Source organism: Thermobia domestica, chromosome 11, assembly GCF_964235325.1.
Source record: "Thermobia domestica chromosome 11, izTheDome1.hap1.1, whole genome shotgun sequence".
NCBI lineage: Eukaryota > Metazoa > Arthropoda > Insecta > Zygentoma > Lepismatidae > Thermobia > Thermobia domestica.
The window spans coordinates 75,948,139-75,973,319 of NC_137464.1; the positions used below are offsets into that span (position 1 = coordinate 75,948,139).

General features: G+C 35.4%; 1 pseudogene across 1 annotated transcript in view; it reads right to left on the reverse strand.

Annotated features, from left to right (window-relative positions):
- LOC145664184 (aldo-keto reductase family 1 member D1-like) overlaps positions 1-15,837 on the reverse strand; it is a 47,507-nt pseudogene extending 31,670 nt beyond the window's left edge. Inside the window, exons 1-3 of the transcript XR_014127329.1 lie at positions 15,541-15,837; positions 6,743-6,909; positions 3,571-3,774 (exon numbers count right to left, since the gene is read on the reverse strand). The product of XR_014127329.1 is annotated as an aldo-keto reductase family 1 member D1-like (transcript). The remainder of the gene's footprint in view (positions 1-3,570; positions 3,775-6,742; positions 6,910-15,540) is intronic.
- Positions 15,838-25,181: the final 9,344 nt, after the last annotated feature.

Sequence of the window (25,181 nt, forward strand, 5' to 3'; positions counted from 1 at the left end):
AGAATAATAATTTGACCGTCGTTCTCTTCAGAATGGAACTGCCTTTCAGACGGTATGACTCACGTGGTCCTATCATGTATGTAAGGCGGGAAAATGACGAAAAACGGGATTTTGGGGGTAAAAAATCCCTTTTTTTACCCCTTTGCCCCTCTGGTCCCCCCCCCCCTGTTTTAGCACTGACATCGGAACAAAAAATCTGGTAAATACTACTCGGTGGACTGAATGTTTGTGCAAAATTTCAATCTTCTACGTAGAAAAATAAGCCTGCCAAAAAATATTGAACATAGGCTTAGAAAATGAGAAAAGAAATTTTTGATTTATGACGTCATCACCTCCTATGTCTGGACGCAGGACGGTCTGAAACCATACGTAATGTCTTCTACAAGGCCTCTGGACTTGGAAAACAAAACAAAACAAAACAAAAAAACGGATGAAAAAGCTCAAATAGAAGAGAAATAACGCAATGTACCATGAAAAACGCGTATGGTACAAATTGTACCATAGGATCCCCAAAGGGTTAAAACTTAGGGAGCGTCTCGTGTCTGTTAGTGGAGAAAGAACAGATTGAATCAATGTGGTGTAAAGAAGATGCCAAATTTAAACTTCATAAAATTAATTTAAAACGAGTATGGAAATATTAAGGAAATGAATCAGGTCGAAAACGAACGGGAAAACTCATGTTCAATTAGGTGATTTATGGCATTAATGATAACATTATTTCTACGTAGAATCCTCTATACATTTAATGCAAATAGTTCCTAATTTGTCCTCACGACCCTGGGTAAGCATCAAAGAAACTTCAGCTCACATAAGATCGAGCCCAATACTTTGTGTGCTAGCCCTTTCGAAGACCAATAATGTTATAAACGCTGAACAGTAATATTACAAACTATATCATTTACCTTATTTTCTCTTTATTTTATTTTTTTACTTAATTATTATCATTTGTTTAATACCTAAACTAATATCTAATGAAAAAGCTTGAAAATGATCATGAAATCGAAAACTTTATCGAAGTTATTAATAATTATACCAGTTTTTAGGATTAGTATTATCTTCTACTGCACCGCAAAGTTTGTTTGCTTTTTGTTTGGAAAGCAAGCTGGTGTTAACAACATTCTCTTTACAAACTTGTATTTACAGTATCTCTTGCAAGGTGAGTAGCTGAGATAATAATAATAATAATAATAATAATAATAATAATAATAATAATAATAATAATAATAATAATAATAATAATAATAATAATAATAATAATGATATAAAGGATTCACTAAGGAGACATATCGTTTTATAATCATGCCACATTAAATAATCAATCTATGTTAATAACATCTTATCATTGTTAATGGAATATGAATAATGCTATTCGTTTACAAAAGTAAATGAAATTGAATTAGGTTGTAGAAGTGTTTATATTACGAAATCTCGAAAAAATCGTCGTGCCATGTTCTCGTCCAACTTCTTCTCCCAAAAATTAAAGCTGTAGAAACTCATCAAAAAGGTATTAGGAGACTTGATAGGAATGGACAAGAGAGTGACATACGTAAGTCTCAGCTGACTTGTGTGTACTACTGGTGTCTTATGAAAGTTTAATCAGAATACCAACATTTCAATAGTTTGTTCATGTACTTTCAGGTCTTAGATCCATTACTACCTGGGCTGTGAAAGACAAATTAAAGACTCACTATGTTTTTCTGTGCCTGGAAATAGATTGTATCATCTTAGTACGGAAATGGACATGGTAAACAATTAACACGGGGATAAGGATTTAGGAACATTCTTTGACATTGCATTCTGAGAAGGATAGAATTTGTTCTAATCTTACTCATATCGCATCAAAACAGAAACGCATCAATGATAACATCTCACTCTTGACATGTTACTTTTTGTATGTTGTTTATACAAATCCAATGCATGATCTATTTAAAATCTTATATTTTTGAGATCCGAATTTAACTTTATTCTAGAGTATACTATGTTTTGTAACACACTTAGTGGGACTACTCTTAACGCATTGCAAATTATTAAATGCTATAGATGGTACATTAAGTATTCTTTGTTCTATATATTGATATAGAAGTTGGTTTGCTTTTCTTTACTAATATTTAATTAATATTTGCATATTGTATTAACACACAGCCTCTCAGTAAAACAATGTTTTTATTAAAATGTGTAACAGTTTCGCCAGCTAACTAAACTTTTGGGTTCATCAGACACATTAATTAATGATTGATAATCTAATGGCAATGGCACATATTTTCATAAGGTGTCTGATGAAACCAAAAGTTTAGTTAGTTGAAGAAACCGTTACACATCAATATTTTAATAAAAACATTGTGCTTCGCTTAGAAACTGTGCGTTATTTCTATTTTGAATTACTGAAACAAAGCTAACGTTAAAGAGATACAGTATGTTTTAAATTATATTTAACAGTAGTTCTCGATATTCGTTGCATATTACAAAGTACTTTACATTTGCATGCTTATATTTTAGTTACATAACACAAATTTCATGTAAAAGAGTGTTAATCTCAACACCAGAGAGCGAAACAAAAAAAATTTCCAGGCTTATAATTAATCCATTAATAAGTTACTAATTAAAATAATCAGTTAAAATTCTATTATTTTTAAAAAAATAATTGATTAGAGTTTGCAGAAGTTCATTTTTAAGTGATCAGTTCGATAATGACACGATTAATATATATATTCGGAACATATGAAATTAATATTTTGCCACAGAACTGTTTGTGGCGTATTTCAAAAAAAAATTGTGAGGAGTTCCATAACACTTATTGTAAGAAATGGATTATTACAGACTCATTTTCCAAAGTGGACATCGTGACCTTGACTTAGTTTGAAGTTTGTCTGTCAATATTCTCTTTCCTCAAAGAAGGGTGATTCTAGAGTGGACACGAAAATCCAGTACGTTAGTAGTTGTAGTAGTTTTTTTATTAGTCGAAGAGCCGCAGACTCTTCCAGAATAATAATTGAAAAATGGCTATATAACTCATTCTCCCTTGCATTAAACAATAAATAAATAAATAAATAAATAAAAATTTGATTTAAAAGAAGTTTTGAAACTTTCACCATTTTCCTCTTATCTTGCATTCGGTTAAAGAACAGCGGATGAAATATAAAATATCCAGGGTTTGAATAGGATACTATAGAATATCATTGCCGCTAATGCAAAAGGGTGGAAGAAGCAAGAACAATAGAAGAATGACAGATGTATCGAGTTGACTGATCTTAAGGGTCTATGTCTTGTCAAGATTTTTTGTTTCGAAACCTAGAATTCAGAAATAAATAAGGCAGCAAAATACACAATTAACAACGAAGTAATATAACATATTTCCCTGAATGTGACACCACATGTAAGGAAGACACGATTCTGTGACATCATTACAAAATTGTTAGGTTTCTTATTAGAATAGCTTGAAGAAATTGTCTTAGAGCAATCTACAGTGCACATCTATTAACAACAAACACTATGAACAGTTCTCTATTAATGTTTAATAGGAAATACATGGAGTTCTACTGTACTATTAAATACATTTTTAATTGAAGTTACCTTCCAGATAGCCACAAGGTCAGTATTCACATCAAATGCTATTGATCCATCTTCATTACGAGGCGTTAAGGTATAGTCATCGACGTATTTGAATCCAACAGGAGTATGAATTAGATACAAGTCCACGTAGTCCAACTGTAACTTTTCCAGGGACAATTTTAGGAACTTCTCCACATGTTCTGGTCGATTTCCAATTGAAGGTAACTAAAAATTTGATTGAAACAATAATGCATAGATATATTATAAAAATGCATATTAAAAGTAAATTTAATATCAATTTAACATATTTCTTTAAATAAACTATCAAGTAGATTTACGTTTTATTCTAAGCTTCCAAATATTTTCTTTCGATATTTAACATATTAGTTAAAAAAGTTAAAAACAGAAAACAGTAGTAGTATTTTAAAGGAAAGCCTCAATTTCGGTAAATAACCGTTGTCAGAAACAGGAAAAGTAATGAACAGAAAAAAAATAAAAGCAACGTGTTCAGATGTTGTAAAATGAAATGAAATTTTTTAAGTTATACGTCCCACGGTTATGCGACTAGACTAAAGGAGATGGTTAGGCTACAGGAGTCAGTGGTGATGAGAAATTAATGAAATGGTGGAATGAAACGGGAGGAAACGGGAGATCCCAGAGAAAACCCACGCATACGGTGTTTGTCCACCATAAAACTCACTTGGCGCGATCTGGGATTGAAACGAGGACCCCAAGCACTAGAAGTGAACGCACTATCACTGAGCCACCGCGGCCCCTCAGCTGTTATAGCCCGCTGTTAGTGTATGTATGTATTAACGTTAGTATCGCCCATGATACGGGAGATACCTTTGTAAATTCGAAACGAGACTGGAAATTTCTCCTCAAGTCTCGTACACAATACTAGTCCCCCAAATCTTTAATCTCAAACACTGGTTTAGACCATGTTTGGAAAACCATGAGCGGTTCTGAGTATAAAAATTGTAAATTGATAAAAATGATCGTACAAACTTAACGAAGAACATTTTATCACCATTTAAAGACACGCCTGTCACTATACAATATACTCCAATGATAAATATGGTCTAAATGTTGTTATATCGCACTCTTCATGGACCTCTCGTGATGCGGAGGGATTCTAATAACTTCTAGATGATATTAAGAAAAAATCAGGTCATAAATGTTGTACGTAAATGAATTTACAAAAAGAGACGAGACCTTTACAAAATTTACGAAAACGAGACGGGAAAATCATGTTTTGTATCGTTTTGTGTGTAACATTAGTTGATGTATTAAGTAATTTGCTTGGTAGGTTAAGTTATAATTTCCACGTTAAGCTATAGATTGACATTTTGTTGGCGAAAGCAAATTTGAAACTACAAAATGATTAATCAGTCAAAATTTGATGTAAAGATATTTGGGAAACAAAATTTATTCCATAGACTAGAAGTTTAACCGAACATTGCTCGTATGTATCAAGAAAGGTGGCTCAGTGATAGAGCGCTTACCTCTTGTGCATGGGGTCCGTGGTTCGCTCTCCAGCCAAGTAAGTTTGTGGTGGACAACATCGTATCCGTGGGCATTCTCGTGGTACTCCCGTTTCCTCCCACTTTTCATCCCACGAATTCTTCCATCATCGTTCACTTGCTTTAATCATCGTCTCCCTTGGCCTAACGGGCATAATCGTGGGACGTTAAACTCTGAGACTTCATTTCATTTCATTTTTTCGAAACGAGATATGACCTTATTTAGGCCTACACATACACCACACAAGTGAGTAAACTTGAGCAGCGAGAAATATATTAAGGGGTTGAATATGTAAAACTTCAATTTAATTTATTTCTATAAAACTAAAACAAGATTACTACAGAGTACCAATTCCGAATGAAAGTGGGGCCGAGGTGGCTCAGTGGTAGAGCGCTCACTTCTGGTGTAATGGGTTCTTGATTCGATCCCAGCTCGTTCCAAGTGAGCTTTGTGATGGACAAACACGGTGTGCGTGGGTTTTCTCGGGATTGCCCCGTTTCCTCCTATTTTCTTCATTCCATCATTTTATTTATTTCTCATCATCGCCGTCTCCTTTAGTATAGACGGCGTAACCGAGGGACGTAAAACTAAAAAGATTTCATTTCGTTTCATTTGCGAATGCGAATGATAAGTGATTTTCTTTTCCTTTTAGGACTTCGTGCATATTCAAATACATATTTCTTTCAAATGTTTCAGTTTTCCGTTCACAGTGAAGTGTATAATTTTCTTTTCTCTTGTTTATATAACTACAAGAGTTACAATACATATGTGACAATAACAAAATGAAAAACTTATTGTTTCAGTTGGTAACGTTGAAGTTGCTTCAGCAATATGCGTTACATTTTTTACAAAATATTTCGTTATTATTACAGATAATTTGTCGCATTACAGAACAGGTATTTGTTTTCATACAGTATTTTGTACATAAAGCTTACATAAAAGTCGATATTAGAATATTAAATAGTAGTGATTGTATGTTTTAGTGCATGAATATTAGTGAACTTTGTCTACTGCTCTTCTTTTCAGAAGTAATTTGGTTAAAATTAACAAAACTTCACTTGGTCAAAGAGCCTCAGTTTCATTCAAGAGCCCTATTTGTTGCAAGAGAAACGCTTCATGATGGTAGACTTGTAGGTAACTGTAAAAGTTTTGCAATTAATGCACATCCACGAAGAAACAACTAAAAACCACACAAAGGAAATGAGTGCAGATTATAAATTTTCAAGAATAATTGCAATAGTTTTATTTTCGAGTGTTTTTTCGGTCATTTTTTTTCAAAAACTGTTCAGTTAATTTTGTTTTTATTTTGTGAATAAATGTTTCATTAACAATCTACAATACATCCAATATCATTTTTCATGAAAAATCCACAGAGGATAGTTTGCTCTTGAAGTGAATTTTCTTTGACAAAGTTTTTTTTTCTGAAAATGTCTATTATAAAATTTTGTTCAAATTTCGTAAATTAATATTTTCATAGTAAGTACAGCATGAAATTATTCAATTTAAGAAGTGAGACCAAGACAGTTTAGTGTGGTGGTCGTATCATTTATTCTATTACAAACAAAGAAAAGATAGTTAAAACAACAGTTTGAAGTTACAAAAATTATACTAAGAAAATTAAGTCAAAGCTGATTTCGAAAAGGGAAATAAAGAATTAGAATTAAATTACCTTAGTAACAACGAATAAATCTTCTCTCTTCCCTTTTCCAGAGTCAATCCATTTCTTGATTGCTTTTCCCACGTGTTGTTCATTCTCATATAAATAAGCAGTGTCAAAATTCGGTATCCAACCTCGAGAGCACATGTTACAGACGCTTCCGTTTCTTCAGGGCCTCCCTAAACAAATACATAAAGAAAAATCAACAATACCTGTTTAGAATGTTAGTTCTTTTCATAGTACAGTTCATACACACTTAGGATGTTTTGTCTAGTAGAGCAAGTATAGAACTATTTTCAGCTTATTCAGTTACCTTCTGTTCGTTTCACTATGTAATTCACTAACCACAATGATGGAATTAAACTTTAGATGATAAGTACCAAGTTTATTTTAGTTGTACGAATTAAGCGTAGTATTTTTGTATGTTATCTCAATAAAATTAAAAGCAGGGAACTTAGGCTTTCAGAATTTAGCAGAAATCCTGTATTAAGACCAGACTTTTAAGAATCAACTCTTGTGAGAACGAGTACACAAAAACGATGAGTAAACCGTGAACTTCAGAGTATCCAGTTGATAATGATTGGATATGGAGATTATATAAATGTATACCCTCATTCCTTGTTATTCACAGTTTCGTTGTTCTCTGAAAGGAAAAATATGTTCAATACGGAATAAATGGATGTGAGCTTTTCAACTTCCAACAATTGAAGTTAAGAAATGGAATGAAAATAAGTTGAATTTTTATGTCTTCAAGAAAAAGAAATAAAAGGCACGGCCCAGCGCACTAAAGCTTTCCCGCTCCTATTACTTACACTAAACTGCAATTAACGAAATATTTTCTTGTGAAATAAGAATCTAACTTAGGAGCTATTTTTGGGAAACTTCGTACGAAAAAACTAACCTTCAAAATTATACCATTTCGGAATTTTCGTACGAGATGCCTTATGCCATTTGCAAACACGTAGCCAACGGGGGGGGGGTCCGGGGGGTCTGCCCTCCTCTTCGAGACCAGGAATAAAAAAATAAGGAAGGATGAAACAAAGAGAAAGGATAAAAAGAAGAGTCAGCATTAAAAAAGCTACAACAAGCTTATGGTTACTCTTTCTTATGAGGAGATTTGTATTACTTGCAATGCATATGGTTGCGAATGAGCGGGATATCCTGGAAAAGTCAGGGAATTTGAAATTTCTACAAAAGTTACGGAATTCTCAGAATTTCTGCTACTAATCAGGGAAATATCAAGCTTTCGAAAGCATGGTGCCATTCTGTAAAAGCGTGGACATTTTTTATTGTAATTTTTCGTGATCGCTTCTCTGCAGTATCAGACATGTTACAGTTTTCTACCACTCCTTTGATTTATCATTTGGAACAGACAGTAGTTGACGGAATAATAGAAACCAAAAAAAAAAAAAAAAAAAAAAATATGTGGAAAGATATTCAAAAGAATAAAGATTATTGAATATTTACTTTTATAATAGTTGAGGTCAGAATGAAAGGAAAATTGTTATATTTGAATCAAAAAAGGATGGAACGTAAATATTGTAAAATATTTTTCAATACTTTTTTAAAGATTTTTTTCCATCGAGATTTCTTCATAGTTTGTTTTAAAATACTTACTAACATGTCCTGATTTTATTGTCCTAACAAACCAATATATGTTGCCAGTAAAATAGTTTAGATTGATCGAGCTCCTAGTGTGATAACCACAGTATTTTATGTCACGCCCCCCCCCTTACGAAATCCTGGCTACGTGCCTGCCATTTGTTAGGGTTATTACAGAAATGTTTGTTTTCACATTGAGAAAACTATCAGAAAAAAGGAAAAAAAAAAAAAAAAAACACTCACTCCGAAGAGTAAACTACCCATTGTGGATATTTTCGTAGGAAGTAACCTGTCCCACCAGACCTGACCTCATCAAATACATATCTTGAAAATTTGGACATAAACAGGGGTTTTGCCATAATACATTTTCAAAATGGCAGTTGTTTTTATTTTAAAATCTTAGATATACATTTTTTACTTTTAATGTTGTAGATAATCAAAAATAGGGATGGTACCGAGACCGAGACGGCCTTTTATATACCGAGACGAGACCGAGACGGCCTTTTTTCTACCGAGACGAGACCGAGACGGAGCTCTATAAATTGAGACGAGACCGAGACGAGACTTAGGTCAGTCTCGAAAGTCTCGGTCTCGTCTCGAATATTGATATAGACAACTATTAAGATTGACTTTTACTCAAAATTTCTTTCGTTGCTGTATTGGATAATATGGAAACAGTTGACTAATGTTCAGTGGCGTATTTAGGGGATGGCTATCGGACTGAAGCCTCTCCCGAAATAGAATTGTGATCATTTTTTCGCATTGCACGTACAACACAAATATTTCTTACTCGTTCGCAAGCCTCCCCCGAAACAAAATCCACTGCTGATCTGCTGATCTGTATAGTCATCTCTGTCTCTCTCTCCCTCTCTCAATATATATATATATATTATATATATACCAGCGGATCCAGGATATGATCGAGGGAGGGGCTAAACCATAGTTTGACATTTTATCCAGTGTAAAGAAAGAAGTAGGATTGAAGCCCATTTATACAGTGTATAGCTGAGCATCAAGGGGAGGTATAACCCCTTTAACACTCCCCTTGGATCCTCGCCTGTATATCATATCTAATATAAGTAAAAGGAAGAGTTTGTTTGTCTGTGTGTCTGCGAGCCTGTCTTTCTGATTGCCTGTGTGCGGCCTGGGGACCAGACGAGAGTCCAAGAGTTACGAAATTTGGGTGACAAGTATCATGTCCCAGGCCTCAGACCAAGAAGAAACGTTTTTTTTTTTTTTAATTTTGAATCAGGAGGGGCGTTTACCGGAACATGTAAAAGTAGTAGAAAATGACCGATATTAGTGTCGAATACATAGTTTTCGCAGTCGCTGAGATCAATGATGATACTTCCATTAGCGATGACTTTCAAAGTCAGCTACCAGTGCATACGGGCCGTGGTTCACTTGCGGGGGAGGGGAGTACCGAGACGTAAAAATAATACAAAATGACCGATATTATTGTCAAATAGTTTTCGCGTTTTCTGAGATCAATGGTGAAAATCCGATCGCATTAACCTCCAAATTCACCCCGTTTAGCTGTGTGCCGGAGTTCACAGGAGGGATACCGAGACATGTAAAAGTAATCCAAAATGGCAGATATTAGTGTCAAATGTATAGTTTTCTGCGGTCGCTGAGATCAATGGTGTCACTTCCATTAGCGATGACTTTCAAATTCAGCTACCAGTGCATGCGGGCCGGGGTTCACCTCCTTGGGAGGGGGTACCGAGACATGTAAAAATAATACAAAATGACCGATATTAGTGTCAAATATATAGTTTTCGCGGTTGCTGAGATAGTGATACTCCCACAGGCCTTGACTTCCAAATACTGGTCCCATGCGAAAAATGGGTATTTCATCTAGTTATATATAATAGTCATATATATTAAAAATGCTGAATATTTTTAACATGCTGCGTGAAATATGGAAGGGGAAATTCTTCTAGATACTCTGCAATACCATTAGATAAACAAGCAATGTTGCCAACGCAACATAAAGTTGTAATTTCTCAAATTGCACTACGTTTGATATTACATATTTCTGTTCAGTTAATTTAGTTTAGTGCGTGGGTTTTTTCGGGGTTCTCCCGTTTCCTCCCACTTTCTTCATTCCACCATTTCATTCATCTCTCATCATCACAGTCTCCTTTAGCCTAACCGGCATAACCGTGGGACGTAAAACTCAAAAATTTCATTTCATTTTTAATTGAGTTTAACGCCTCTTTCAGCAGCGTGGTTATATGAGACTGGACATGCTGATTAACGTTGAATCCAAACCACATGAGCTCCCGCCGGGAATCTAACTCGGGTCTCTCACGCCATAGGCTAACTGCTTAGCCACGAAAGAGTTCTACATATTTCTAATTTAGATATTAAATTAAACCACAAAAGCACATATATTATTCAGTGTAACAAATGACAATACATATCACTAACATCAATATTTTGGAGATCTCTAATAATTCAAATGGCAGGAATTATAACATTAGTGTTCAGTAGTTTTAATTACAACAAGTCGCAGTTACATTATTTTAAGCAGTGTTGCGAGCTTAAATAAATTGCTAAATATTATTATAAATATAGTGCAAATAACGTAGCTAAAGTGCAAAATATTTTAAAATTACTCGTAATTTGTTTTATGGTGCAAGAATGTTTTCAAAACACGATGTTTTTCATAGTCTTTGGGCTACTTATAATGTTAATGTCAAAGTTTTCGTTCCAGCAATACATGTAAAAGCAAATTGTAACTGAAATTAAACGTAATTGACAACTTTTCAGTAGCACTAGTTGTTCTCCTTTAGGCCTGGTGAATTTTTTAGATTAAAACACTGCTTTATTAAAATTTTAATTACACCCTAACTGCATTTCATTTGTTATAGTTTGACCACCGACCACCTCAAACTCGATCCATACCATATAGCTATATGCAATTATTCAAAGACTTACAGTTAGTAATACACATTGTGTTGATTTTTTGTTTGTTTTGTTTTAGTTTAACGTCTCACGTATTGCTAGGGCGGCTAAAGGAGACATGGAGTTACTGATCATAGTGGAATCCGAAAAACTTCGGTCGTTGAACATTACCGCCACCTGGAATCGAACTCATGACCATGCGAACCAAAATCAAGTGTACTAGCCATTACAGCAAATGGGCGTCTTACATTGTGTTGATTTAAATAATTGAGTCAGGGTTGCCAGATCCGAAGATCAAAAAGTAGTGTGTCTGTGCTCCAAAAGTATATGAACTATTTGTAGCCCAAATATATAGAAATGAATTATTTGGCAACTAATGACTGGTACTAATGAAATAATGTTTAAAATAGACCGGAAAATGTGATGGACATATTGCAAGACGAAATTATGATTGATATACGAAAACAATTTTAGAGTGGATACCACGTGACAGAAACAGCCTAGGAAATGTCCGCATACAAGAAATTGTGACAAAATCAGGGACCACTGGGGAGTAACCTGGAAAAGAATTACCCAAGGTAGATAGTTGTAGAGAAAACTTGGGAAGACTTCATCCAGCAGTGGATTGATAATGCTTGATTATGATGATGGTGATATTTTATATCGAGACCTCAGAGGTAAACTAAACCAAGTCATAATTTCGTAATTTTACAGGAGAAGCGAAAAACCGGTTCCTTAACTAAGATCTATAATACTGTTTTCAAAATATACTAAGTTACAAAGTAAGACTTACATTATTACACCACTAGAAAGAACATAGTCTATTTTAAAAAAAGTATTCTAACTTAGCTAGTGACTGTTTTTCAAACTGTACTAAGTAGTTACAAAGTATAAGATGGCTTTAGATTTACATTATTACACCAGTAGAAAAAACATAATCTATTAAAAAAAGTATTCTAACTCAATTTGACCAAAAATTTACTTAACATAGTCTACCACTAATGTTCATATATATATATATACCAGTGGTGCCCACTCCCCTCATGTCCATGACGCACCCCCCTCAATTGTCTATCCGCAGGTGTTCTTCCATGAAAAAAATCTTTTCGATTAATTTTTATACACCCTCAAACATATTTATATAGATTTTTACCCCCCAAATATTTCAATGACGCAGTTTGCGTCATAGCCCCCCCTTGTGGGCACCCCTGTATATACTGTATAAATTTACTAGGTAAGGTAGGGTAAAATTGGATCCAAAATTTAACGAAAGTCATACATCGAAAAAAAATATTTTTTGACTACTTAATACTTCATGTTGCTGCAAAACTACGAAAATGAATACAAAAGAAAACTAGAAAGTTAAGAATCACTTGTTTTGGCGAGAGAGAGAAAATAGATACAGCTAGCTCGAATTACCTATACTTATATAATATGTATGTTCATGTTTCGCAAGTAATTATCAATCAATATAAAATTTCAACGTAATGAACGCACGATTGGTTTTCTCGAATAAAGATCACATGCACCGCTAAGAGCTCAGGAATAAGCTTAATCTATTACGGCAGTAGATATACGTATGCGTATGTAATGCATTACAACTTTAGGAACTTGTATAAGAAACAGAATATACTTAAATTTAGATTCGAACTATGCGAAACATCTTACTTTGAATCTAACTTGTTTCGTGATGCAACCCGAGGCCACACATAGCAAAGATGAGTGCCGTAGCTCTCACCACAAAGTTCAGGAATTTCGTGTTATAAGGTGTCAATTAAACACGTAGATGTGAAACGGTAATAAAGGATTTGATCAATTTTAAACAAAATATATTGTAGTAATAATTTACCCTATTTGTTCAGATAATGAACGTTATATTATGTTTTTAAAATGACAGTCAAAACAGAATGTATTGGATAATAAATGAGACATTATAAAATTTCAATTTCGGTACGATTAAATACAATCATGCTGCTATGTGTTGCGTTATCCGTTAGAATGTATTGAACAATTCTTATTCTAAGGAAGGAAATAAACTACTGTATAGTACTGAAGTTAATTTAATAGAGTTTAATTGTATAGGCAGTACTGAGGCCATATGAGAAAGTCTTTTGCTGAAAGTGAAATATGGGTTACTATTAGAGTTTTATCCCAGATATGATATACCCACTGATGATTGAAACTGGAACACACGCATGGAAGGCATCAGGGCTAGCAAATTAGCTCTGAAGAAGTACACCATACTATAATTCTAAGTCAAGAATAAGGCCAAAAATAAGAAGCAAAAATGACAGACTTTACAATAATAATACTTTTACAATTTTAATTTCACCTATTTATTTCGAGACTTTCGAGACGAGACCGAGATTTGGCCCTCGAGACCGAGACCGAGATCGAGACAAGCATTTGTTGACCGAGACGAGACCGAGACGGCGATTTTTGACTCGAGACGAGACCGAGACAGCTATTTTTAAACCGAGACGAGACCGATACTACAAAGTCTCGTCTCGTCTTGTCTCGATACTATCCCTAATCAAAAAAGTTCTCTGAAATATGCATAATCATAATGCCTTGTTACACTTCTCTATCTCTTCTATTGTTGTTTATATTAATGAAGAATAATTTTTATGTGTTATTGCATACATGTCAGGGGCTGACTCTTCCCCTCCTTGTACCTCCCCTTTCAGTGCCTACTTTTCCAAAGTACTTTTGGAAAATTCAGTATGAGTGAAAGGATTTACATATATCAAGCAGACCAAAATCTGTGAATGTCGATAAACACCCATTTGCGTGATTTGAAATAAAAAGAACCTTTACCAAATATTTGCTTTTCCATTCCATAATACCTTGCTCAATGGGGGTTAAGCTACGATCCCCTGCGTACGCCACCAATTTCAGGTAAACTGGGGCCGTTGCCGTGATCCTGTAATTTAGTCCTCTTGGAGGCGAGGTAATGTAGTGGGGAATGACTTTTACTGTGAGGGTTGATCTTACCTGATGGTCTGTGCACCTGGCAATTGAACCTGATTCAAATCCTGCCGTGGCATGGAGCCCACATTAATAGTAGGTCGCGTCCATCATAACCTCGGCGTTGAATAAGGACGCAAAAATAAACCAAACTCAATTAAAGGTAACAAAGATTAAAAACTTGATGTATCAGATAGGTGTCATACCAAACTACTTATATAATGAATTTCATACTTGTCAAACTAATTCTAAATATTAGGTTTGAAAGCCAGATTAAAATTATTGTAACCATTGGCCTGTTCTACAGGGTGGCCACAAAGTCCCGTTACCCCTTTATAAATGTTAATGTAAGTTTTCCCGAGGTTTTCCATTGTTTCAGATTGTGTGAACGATGGTTGATATTTCCAGTTACAGCATTGAAGAACGCGTTGGGTTCATGAGATAAACCACACAGATAAGACACGCAGAAATGCGTGTAGACTTTCGGACAAGATTTCAACGTGATCCTCCCCTGAAACAAACACTTTTACGATGGAAACAGAAACTATTCGCCACAGGAAGTGTGAAGGGTAAGGAAAGAAGTGGCAGACCGTCCACATGAGCAGAAGCATGTCATTTCGTTGCGGCGTCCGTGGAGAGATCGCCGCAGAAGTCGACGCGTAAGCGATCTGCGGAACTGGGTATACCCCAGGCGACTATGAAAAAGCACATGAAACAAGACTTAGGCCTGCACCCATATCGACCTACCACCGTGCAAGAATTATCGAACGCAGACATAGATCGGAGAGTAGAAGCGCGGCACTTTTTATCCTTTGTCTTGAGAATGACGGACGACAGACTGATCCTTTGGAAACTTAATGTTTCCTATCTCAGTAAAACTTCTCGAAAGCATTGTTGTTCATGTCATTCAGTTCTTTCCGTATAGTTATTTACGTACTGGTTTATGTTACTTATTTTCAGGAGTAACAGGACTTTGTGGCCACCCTGTATAATATAGAAGACTGCCTTCAATCAACTCTTTCTGTATTGCATGTCACTATTTTAGAATTAGGTATAACGTAATAGCATCCTTAGGACTAGGAATAGTCTATGTAAAGTGTTTTTTTTTTATTATTACTACTACTGCGTATTAATTAAATCCCTTGTACAAGTGCGGATCCCAAGTCCAATTCGACTAGAGCAGTGTAAGAGTTCTGTAGTTAGTAAAATGAATCACATAATTGGGAACTAGCGTTAAAGTATAGATAGTGTCTGATATAGATTCTACTGAAAAAACACGTTAAACTTCCAATGAAACAAAAACAAAAACAAACACAAACACAAACACATACCCTCAAGAATGTTCCAAGACCGATAATAGGCATTTTAATACCATTCTGAAATTCAACGAAAGTCTTCATGGTGTATCATTCACTATTCAACTACCGGTATTTGTTCTTTTTTGCACTGTTCCAAAATCAAAACATGAGATTATAATAAAAGTCTTAAGCAAACACTACAACTTGTTTATCGTGAAGTCTTTATTATGCAACTCATGATGATAAAATATTTCTATCACGTGAAGAGATTACAAATAAAAGAAGCAAAATAAAGATCTGCTCTTCGTTGTGAGAGATCTTGTTCAGAATTGCAAACTCTAGCCGTTAAAATTATCCTTAATTTGAACACACGTACTTGATAAGTAAAACCAAGTACAAGCGATCCGCAAAATTGGGAGACTACAATAGAGCATATTTACAGAAAAATGAAGTAAATACATAATATTGAGAAGACTAGTATCAAAATTATTAGTGCTCCTAACTATTAGTGGAGTAGGGTAACGTCACGAGATAGGGGAATCTTGCAAATCATGATACAAACATGCCACTTGGTAATGTAGTAGATATATACCTAAGAATACAATTTAGATGTAGACCCCAAAAACTAAACCCTTTATTTGCCCCTGTGACGTCATCATACAATATGGCCGACATGGACATTGCAGAAACACAGTAAAGGCAAATAAATCGTTGATTACAAACGATACATTCTATATTTTGATGTGATGAACTGAATTATGTCTTGATTAAAAACTTCCACATTGCCATAATAAAAAAATCACTATATAACGAGTATTAAGCAGAGGCGGCTCGCGAGGGAAGTCACACAGGTAAGATTTGGATTTTTCTATTAAAACTAAAAGATGGAAACTTTCCTAATTTACTGATTGTTATATATAACAATTATTATATTAATTAACTTTTTTACTTAATTTGAAGAGAAAAAACTAATTTTTACCGGTGCAACTTCCCTCACAAGCCGCCTCTAGTATCAAGATTATCAAGAGTGTGCAAATTACACAATATTTCTTTCCTCTAACATTAGCATACCTCCATCATTCACAGATCACTAATTTCCATTGGAAGTATTTGTTTTACACTGACCATCGCACACACACAAAGGTGTGCAGGGAAGAAATAATTTAGCACATTTACGTGCACGCGAACAGTTATTTACACCCACAGTGAACAAGCTCTTGGCAGTGTTCAGACATTTGTTTCAGTAAAGACCATAAAGGTGAGTATGAAGCACCAGCTTTCTTCCAGCCCCATTACTGAGGATCGGGTATATTAGGTTTTAACTTCTGCCACTGAGACCAAATATGTCCACCTTGAAACACTGCTCGTTTCATATGCTGAAGAAGTGTTCCCTCAGTTGGAGGCACACTTTCCAGTGAACGACATTTCTTGGTGACGAACATTTTCCGACATTCGTTAACACTCTCTGCGTTGCTGCTGCGATCATACAAGTACACAGTAAAGCGCTGCACTTCTCTAAAAGAACTGTCTACAACTTCCGAAGGACACTGTGAAAGCTCCACAAATGCATCAGTGACATATGAGTTTGCTTGCCAAGCTTCCCAGGCTGTTTTCTTCCCACGTCCTGCAAAGGCTGATACTGTATCACAGCCAGTGAATGCGTGCCAGAATGGAATTGCTTTGCAAATCTTGGTTCCAAGCTTTTTTTTTTTTTTTTTTTTTTTTTTTTTTGCATACTCATGGACAGGGAGGTATGTTCGATTCCTTCCAACTCCGTAATCAATCCATAGATGAGACAAGGTTACGTTGGGAAAGGCATGTAAAGCTAGCACCACCACATCAGAATCAACTGTTCTGATGGTAATCGATTTGTGACCTGAGTCACTGGCCTGTTTGGCATGCAGGAGTAGTCAAAGCAATGGCGAATCATGGCAGGCGAGTTTATGGAGTCTGGCAACAAGGGTAGTAAAACACACCGACTTGTAGGTTGAATCTTACCACGAAGTTGCTGCAAATGGAAAGCTGCCCAGGTAACATGTTCTTCAAAAAATACTGCCGTTCTCTGTGTCAATAATCTCGATTGCTTTCAACCACATACTTGATAAAATATCTTTCTGTAGCGGTAATTTAACACTATTAACGGTAGAAAGAAGCACATATGATTTCAGCATTGACATCTGAGGAACATTTTTGCATGCAGCCAAGTCACCTTTGCATTTGCGGGACCACTTGTTGATTATAACCGCAGTATCGCTGCTGAATTATAGATATCCCTGTGCCGTGAAATGCTTGCGTAGAGGTTGCTGACGACGGGTTGTGATCGATATTGTCTATGGCAGCACAAGTAAAAACGCCTGTTTGAAGGTTATCTTGATGTACTCTCTTCTTGGTTTTCAATTGTTCACACAGTGCATTGGTCATGGTGGCCGATACCTCCCGAACTCGATCATATGATACACTCACACCTATTTTATTCAGTCTATCTATGATCCGTCTGTTCCACGTTTTTGAATGGATCATTAATAAAATGTACAGGGCCAGTGGAGTCTCGCTAGTTAGTGGATAGCGTACATTTCCCTGTCCTTGCTTTCTTTCTCGTTTCACTGCTTTAAACCGGAGTAACTGAGACACTGACAGCGCAGCACGGCTTACATCAACAGTTTCTTCATTTGCAATATTCATTAGGACCTTCAAGAATCATCCGTACAAGTGTTACAAGTGATTGTGGAACTAATTGCTCCTGGCAAACTGTGGTAAAATGCCCATTGAATTGTGGGAAAGCTTTAAACATGTGCTTCCGCACGATGGATGCAGCTCTAGCCAAACACATTCCATCATCTTCTGTATTCTGTAAGCAAACACCGTAAATCAATTCTGCAACGTCTCCCTCACTCACTAAAAACACGTCCCTCCTCCGCGTTTGTGCAGTCAGTTCAGGTACGTAGGCTAGAATAGTTTCCTTCAATCTGGAGCTGTGAACCATTTTATCAGCATCTCTAACTTCTAATTCTGTCATATGTCGAGTTACAAGACGAACAAGCTCTGACAGCTTAAATACTGGTGAAGATTCACTGCACTGCAAAGTTTCTTGAACGAGTGTAATCACTTCGGATAACACAACACCATAAGTAAGTTTAGAGTTACTATCTTCTGGACACTTTATTTACGCTTTTGCTTGGCACACCCGATTCTGTAATTGGACCAAGCATTTTCGGTGATATTTTGCTTCCGTTGCCACCATGTCACCACTGCTCAACTTTGCCAATAGCTTCATGTCGCAAAGCGTCACAGCTGCTTCACGAACACTATTGCTCTCTTGTAAAGTGCGAGCATTACTTAAATCTTCATCAGCTGATACACTGTCACAAAAGAAACACTTGTCTTTCACGTCACCAACATGCAATGATGAACGAGTAGAGGGACCTCCTTGCTCATTTTCCCCGTTTAACAGCACTAGCTCTGGCCATTTTGGTTTTATTATATTTATTAAGGCATGTTTTATGAAACTTCGCTTCTTTGTTACGAAAGGTCTCTTCTATTCCCGAACCATCATCAAAAAGATGAATTTGAACGTTTGTTGGAAGTCCAACCTCTTCTTGAAATTTGTTCAGATCCCTGCACAAGGATTTATATCCTGTTCCTTTATCTGCACGTGCGCTTTTTGCAGGACACACCAAAGTTTCACTGGAATATTGCTGACACACTACGCACAATGCCGAGTCTATATCACGAGACGCGTTAACACCAGTACGGAAATCATCCGTAACATTTATGATTTCACATTTCCTCTTCTTGGACAAGGTGATGATTGGTAATGGGATGACTTCAAGAAACTGGTTTATGTCTTCTAAACCTGTAAAACAAAGGAAACCATTATTTTAGAATAAGGTGTATTAGTACATAGTAAACAGGCAATAAACTAAACAAATACATATTATGTCACGTATATTGGTGCAACAAATATCCACTGCAATAAGTAATCTCAATTACATTTACATTTAACATTGGGGTTCATAACTTTGTACGGTCGCCCAAATATGTACCTGGACTTTTGACTATTATAGTTCCATTACTTGAGGTCCAGGCACTTATGTGGGTGATTGTACAACACAAAGTCCGCCCAGTTTTAAAAGTTGCAACATATTAAATTGAAGACGACATATTTCCAACAATTTTGCTCTCTTTACATTTCTTTATTTCTGCAATAATAACGGAGTTGGCCGATTTCAACGGACTTTTGTTTCACCCTATATAATACTAATTACAGCATTCAGTGACAAAAAATGTACCTTTTATTATTAAATATGAGTAATAGGAATTCAAAATTTGATGTGAATCGGTCGTAATCACCGTTTTATGAGCATTTACTGTGAGAAACGGTGTTTCTGTAATGTTCGGGCGGCCATGTTGTATGATGGCGTCACAGGGGCAAATAAAGGGTTTGATGTTTGGGGTCTACATCTAAATTTTATCCTTATGTATTGGTCTACCACGTCGCCAAACGGCATGTTTGTATCACGATTTGCAAGATTCTTCGGTTACCCTACCCCACTATATGGAAAGTTCTATTGAACAGCTATGTCCGTTCGTCTGTCTGTGGATAAATATCAGAACAAATACGATAGCGAGAAATGCTTTTTAAAACCAATTCAGGGTCCCACGAATAGGTTTAATCCCCTCGTCATTTCCGGTTTAAACATCGATTATCATAGAGCAAAAACGGTAACAGATAGCGAAGAGTGCTCAAATTTTGATTTTTTGACAATTTTTTACCCATAAAAGGGATAAGCTGGAGTAGAATTGGTATGATGTTTAAAGCTGTGTAGTGTTATGAAAGTTCCTTATACATGTTTGGGTACATTATAAATCTACTAATGTCGGAATTGATTGTGATAAGACGAACAACACCAATATTTACGTTTATCAGACTTCATGCATTACCATGGTGGGGAAGGGAAAAAAATATTTTGATTGCCTATCAGGTTAGATGGATTAAACGTGTAACTATGGAGGGGGAGATTTTCCCATTAACGCCTCAGGCAATTTTGTTCATATTTCGTAAAGAAATGTTTCAGTAATAACAATGTCCCGACAAAACGTACCAGCGACAAAACGTACCACTTGAATTTTCGCGACAAAACGTACCACTTTTGACGACCTGTCATAAATGACAACCTGTCATGGATTAATTAAAGCATTTCTGATATTTATTCCACGACAAAACGTACCACTTATATAAATTACAACCTGTCTTGGACTAATTAAAACATTTCGGATATTTAATCCGCGACAAAACGTACCACTTCATTTTTTTTTCAGCTTGTTCACAGATTATTCTACAGATCGAACAAACTTCTCTTAAAGGTTCTGTGCGTGACAAACGTAACATTAAACACGTTTATCAGCGAGTAAGAGAACACGTGTCTTCCAAAATACATTAGACCAACGTGGGTGCTTACATATCTAACAAAAGTGAACATAATGTTAAGAAACTACTTCCTCATGAACAGGTAAAACAACGGCAGTATAAGGTTGAGAAGAACCGACAGGTAATGTATCGAGTTGTCAAAGTTTAGAAACTCATTGGTTAAAGAGGGCTCATTTACAGAGGAAATGTAGCAGCCTATAAACTGAAAGACACAGCTATAGATCATGGAAACTTTTTGGGTATTATTCCTTTCTTAAGCAAATTTGATCTTCCGCTTAAAAGTAATTTAGATACGGTCACCGAGAAGAGTCATATACGAGGAAGTAAGGAGGATAGTGGTCGCATAACTTTTACTAAACACGGTGAATTTTGTTTTGAATGCTATCAACACACTTATCAGAGAAGATATTTCGAAAGAAGTCTCTCAAGCTTCAATATTTTCTGTTCTATTAGACACTACTCAAGATATAGTAGTTTCAGGTCAGTGCTCTGTTGTTTTACGGTATGTTGTTTAAATGGTTGTTAAACAAAGTATTGTTGTCATTGTAAAATGCATATCTACCACAGGCCAGTGTCCTTGCGGTTTACTGCTGGAAATTCTGCAGAAGTTGAACCTTGATATTAAGAAGTGTATTGGAAATTGAACCGATGGCTCAAGTAACATGGAAGGACAATATTCGGATTTTTTCAATTCACCTATGATCAGTTACACTGTGATTCAGTTGATTTTGAGTTTAACGGCCCTTTTAGCAGCGAGGCTATATGAGACGGGACATACTGATTTACGGGAAATCCGAAGCACATGAGCTCCTGCCAGGAATTGAACCCAGATCTCCCACGACAAAGGCGCATACGCTAATCGCTTAATCACTAAGAAACTCAGTTACACGTGTGGTATTACGCTCATATACTCAATCATGTCATATGTGATCTGACAAAAAATTGCATTGATTCTGTGTTATTGTTCTGCTGAATGACTGTGCGATATTTATGCGTGAGTCTTATCAGCGAATGGACATTTGGAAGATCAAATGTTAACAAAGGCATCTTACAGTTATTGCGGAAACAAGATGGTAGAAAACACACTGTTTTTCAGAAAAAGTTTGGTCATTTTTCGAACCCAGAAAGTGCTTTGTATATAGAGTTGACCATAATAATTAAGAAAATTGCTTCTACAGAAAATATCAAACCAAAAGCTAGGTATAAAGCGAAAGGATATACAAAAGATCTTCTCAAGTTCAAAACAACTCGGACAGCACAAATGTTCCTTAAGATATTTCAAATGACGACCTCTCTGTCAACCTACCTTCAAATAGAGAGTGCTGCTAGTGTAGTCCTATCGGATGGTGCAGACTACTCTGTTCCAAGTGAAAAAGTAGAGATGATTTTGAATCCGTTAAGAATGCAGCATTAAGCTTTGCAGAATGGGCCAATAACAAATTTGAAGACTTAGAACGTGATTTATTGCTTTTTTTCTATTGACCTGTTGACAGTTCGCCTTCAGAAATGGACAAAGATTTTCCTGTGAATATGAAGATGAAGCTGCTTCTATCCAATGACCATGTATTGCATCGAAGCATTCAACACAATATTGGACATGGTAGTTTCGAGTATTTCTTCAAGGTTCAAGAAGCAATGTACTTTATGGATTATTTGGACCCTAGACACTTCAACCAAGTAACAGAACTTCCAGACGTGCCTTTCTATAAACTTACATATTTTCTGAAAAATTTCAGTAAAGAAGTTTCCAAGGATACTATAAATGTTTTCTCTTAGACTTTTGAAGGACGTGGATATCCTTGAAAGTCAGTCTTGAAGACGAGCACAACCGAGAAAAAATGACTGTCCTGATGGTGCAAGTGATTCAGAATTAGGAGAAAATACATTTGTTTACACGGAAAGCGAATGCAAAACGTGTTGCAAAATTGTCCAAGGTGCTGCTTTTTAATTTTGCAGAATTGTAAATTTTGCAGTAATACTTATCCAGGTTTCCAGCATGCAAATTTTTATTGACTTTGCCCGTAACTCAGGTAACATGTAAAAGAAATTTTTCAAAACTTAAATAAACTGAAATACATTAAAAATAGGATAACGACTACCATGTCTCAGAACATTTGAAAACATTTATGTTGATGTCTATTGAAAAAGATTTATTAAAAAAATATTTCGAATACAAAAGTGATAGATACAGTAGCATGAAAAACTAGTACACTAAAACATCTGCTAATTTTGTAATATAGTATACGTTCTCCTTGAACTTCATATAATATTTTGAACAATTCAGAATAATATACTGATGAAAGAATATCAGGTTTTAATTGTCAATTGTGAATACTATTGACTTACTGTAGAAAGAAAACTGCAATTGATTTGTGACATTGAGATGCTGGTGGCCCCTGTGGGAGAAAGCGCCCGTGCCCCTCTAATAATGCCTATCCGTCTCTGGTCCAAAGCCTGGATAAAGTGTGATAGAAATCAGCAAATATTCAAATATTGCATATGCAAGATTCTTGCTTGTCTTGGTCTGGCAAGAATCTTGCAGGTATTGTCTTGCTGTTGTTAGAATCTTGCAGGCATGGTCTTAGTCTTAGTCTTGGTCTTGCATCGCTACTTTTCTCACCACCAATCTGTTCAACTTTTAACCTTATTTTGGCCGATATATATATACTTATATACCGTCCTATCAAGTGGTACGTTTTGTCGCCTGTCATTATTTGATGACTGATTAGAAGACTTTTCACAAGTAGCCCTCCAGGCAAGTGGTACGTTTTGTCGCTTGTCATTATTTAAAGTGTTTTTAGAAAACCCTTCACAAGCATCCCTCAGGGTAAGTGGTACGTTTTGTCGGTGGTACGTTTTGTCGCTAGTACGTTTTGTCGCGTATTCCTAATATTCTGCATAACTCGTTTGTCCTGAAAACATCCAGAAGGAGTGGTTTTCTCAACGAGTGATTTGTTTCTGACAATTTTCTTAGTAATAACTAGATACCGAATGTTTAGGCATTAAAAACCTGGAAAATAGGCACTAAAATGTAGCTCGAAGTAATGAAGATATATTAAATACTGAACACAATTAAGAAATAAATTCGTCACAGATAATGTTTCAAGAATATAGAAACATGCCTGTTTGTTAATGTCTTCTTTTACTGTATATATAAAAACGAAGACATGTATTCCATGTGTATTTCATAAATACATTTTATACAGTACTTTATCATTACACATAACAGTCCACGTTTTACAGCACTTTATCAGTACACATAGCAGTCCAAAGTTTTATGGTATTTTATCACTACAAACAACACTTATATTTCTCGAAAGAGGCAGAATTCTTTCTTGAAATATTAAATTATATATTTTCCCAATAAAGTTTTATTTTGAAGAAAATGCATAGAATAGGCAATATTAGGCATTAAAGCAATTATTTAGGCAGGAAGGGGCGAAATATGCAAAATAAGCAAAATAAAATTAGCTTAAATTGAAACTATACCCCTCTGATATAAACTTTAAAACGTTATTTTAATCATATCTTTAAGATTAAGGAATAGGCATTTTGCAATCTCTATTAATAACTGAGACAAATTTGTTCTAGTTTCAGTAATAAATATTTCAGTAGTAACCTTAGAATATGGTATAACTTGCTTGTCCCGGAAAGAAAAATCCAAAAGAGGTTTACTTTGACGGTGATTTTTCCCAACAATTTGCTTAAAAAGACTCGAGCCACTTGGTACAGATTTCATAAATAATTTATAATATACATAAATCATTTATCCCCAAAATTACTGATAGAATAGTTTACCTTTGGGGTAAGTTTTTCTCGATAACCTTCGCAAAAACAATTCAGGAGATGTTTGTTGTTCTTATTTCATAAATAAATGTTTCATGAAAACAGTAACAACATAGCACAACTCGTTTGTTCTGAAAAGATCCACAAGTGATAGTTTCTTCTTGGGGGTGACTTTTTCGAAAACTGTCTCAGAAATTATTCAAACGCTTTTGCTCATAGTTCACTTACATTTATTTCCTTAATAATTCTAATATATGGCATAAGTTATTTCTAAGGAAATATGACTAATGGGTACTTTAATTTTGGACCTAAAATTTCTTCGAACAAATTTTTCCAAAACCCATTTTATTCACATTTTCCAAATAAATGTTTCAGTAATAGCTGCAGTCTAGCACGAGTCAGTTTAAGAAATTCGAGCGAGAAAGTTCAGTGTGTATGTTCCGTACCCTTTCTTAAATAT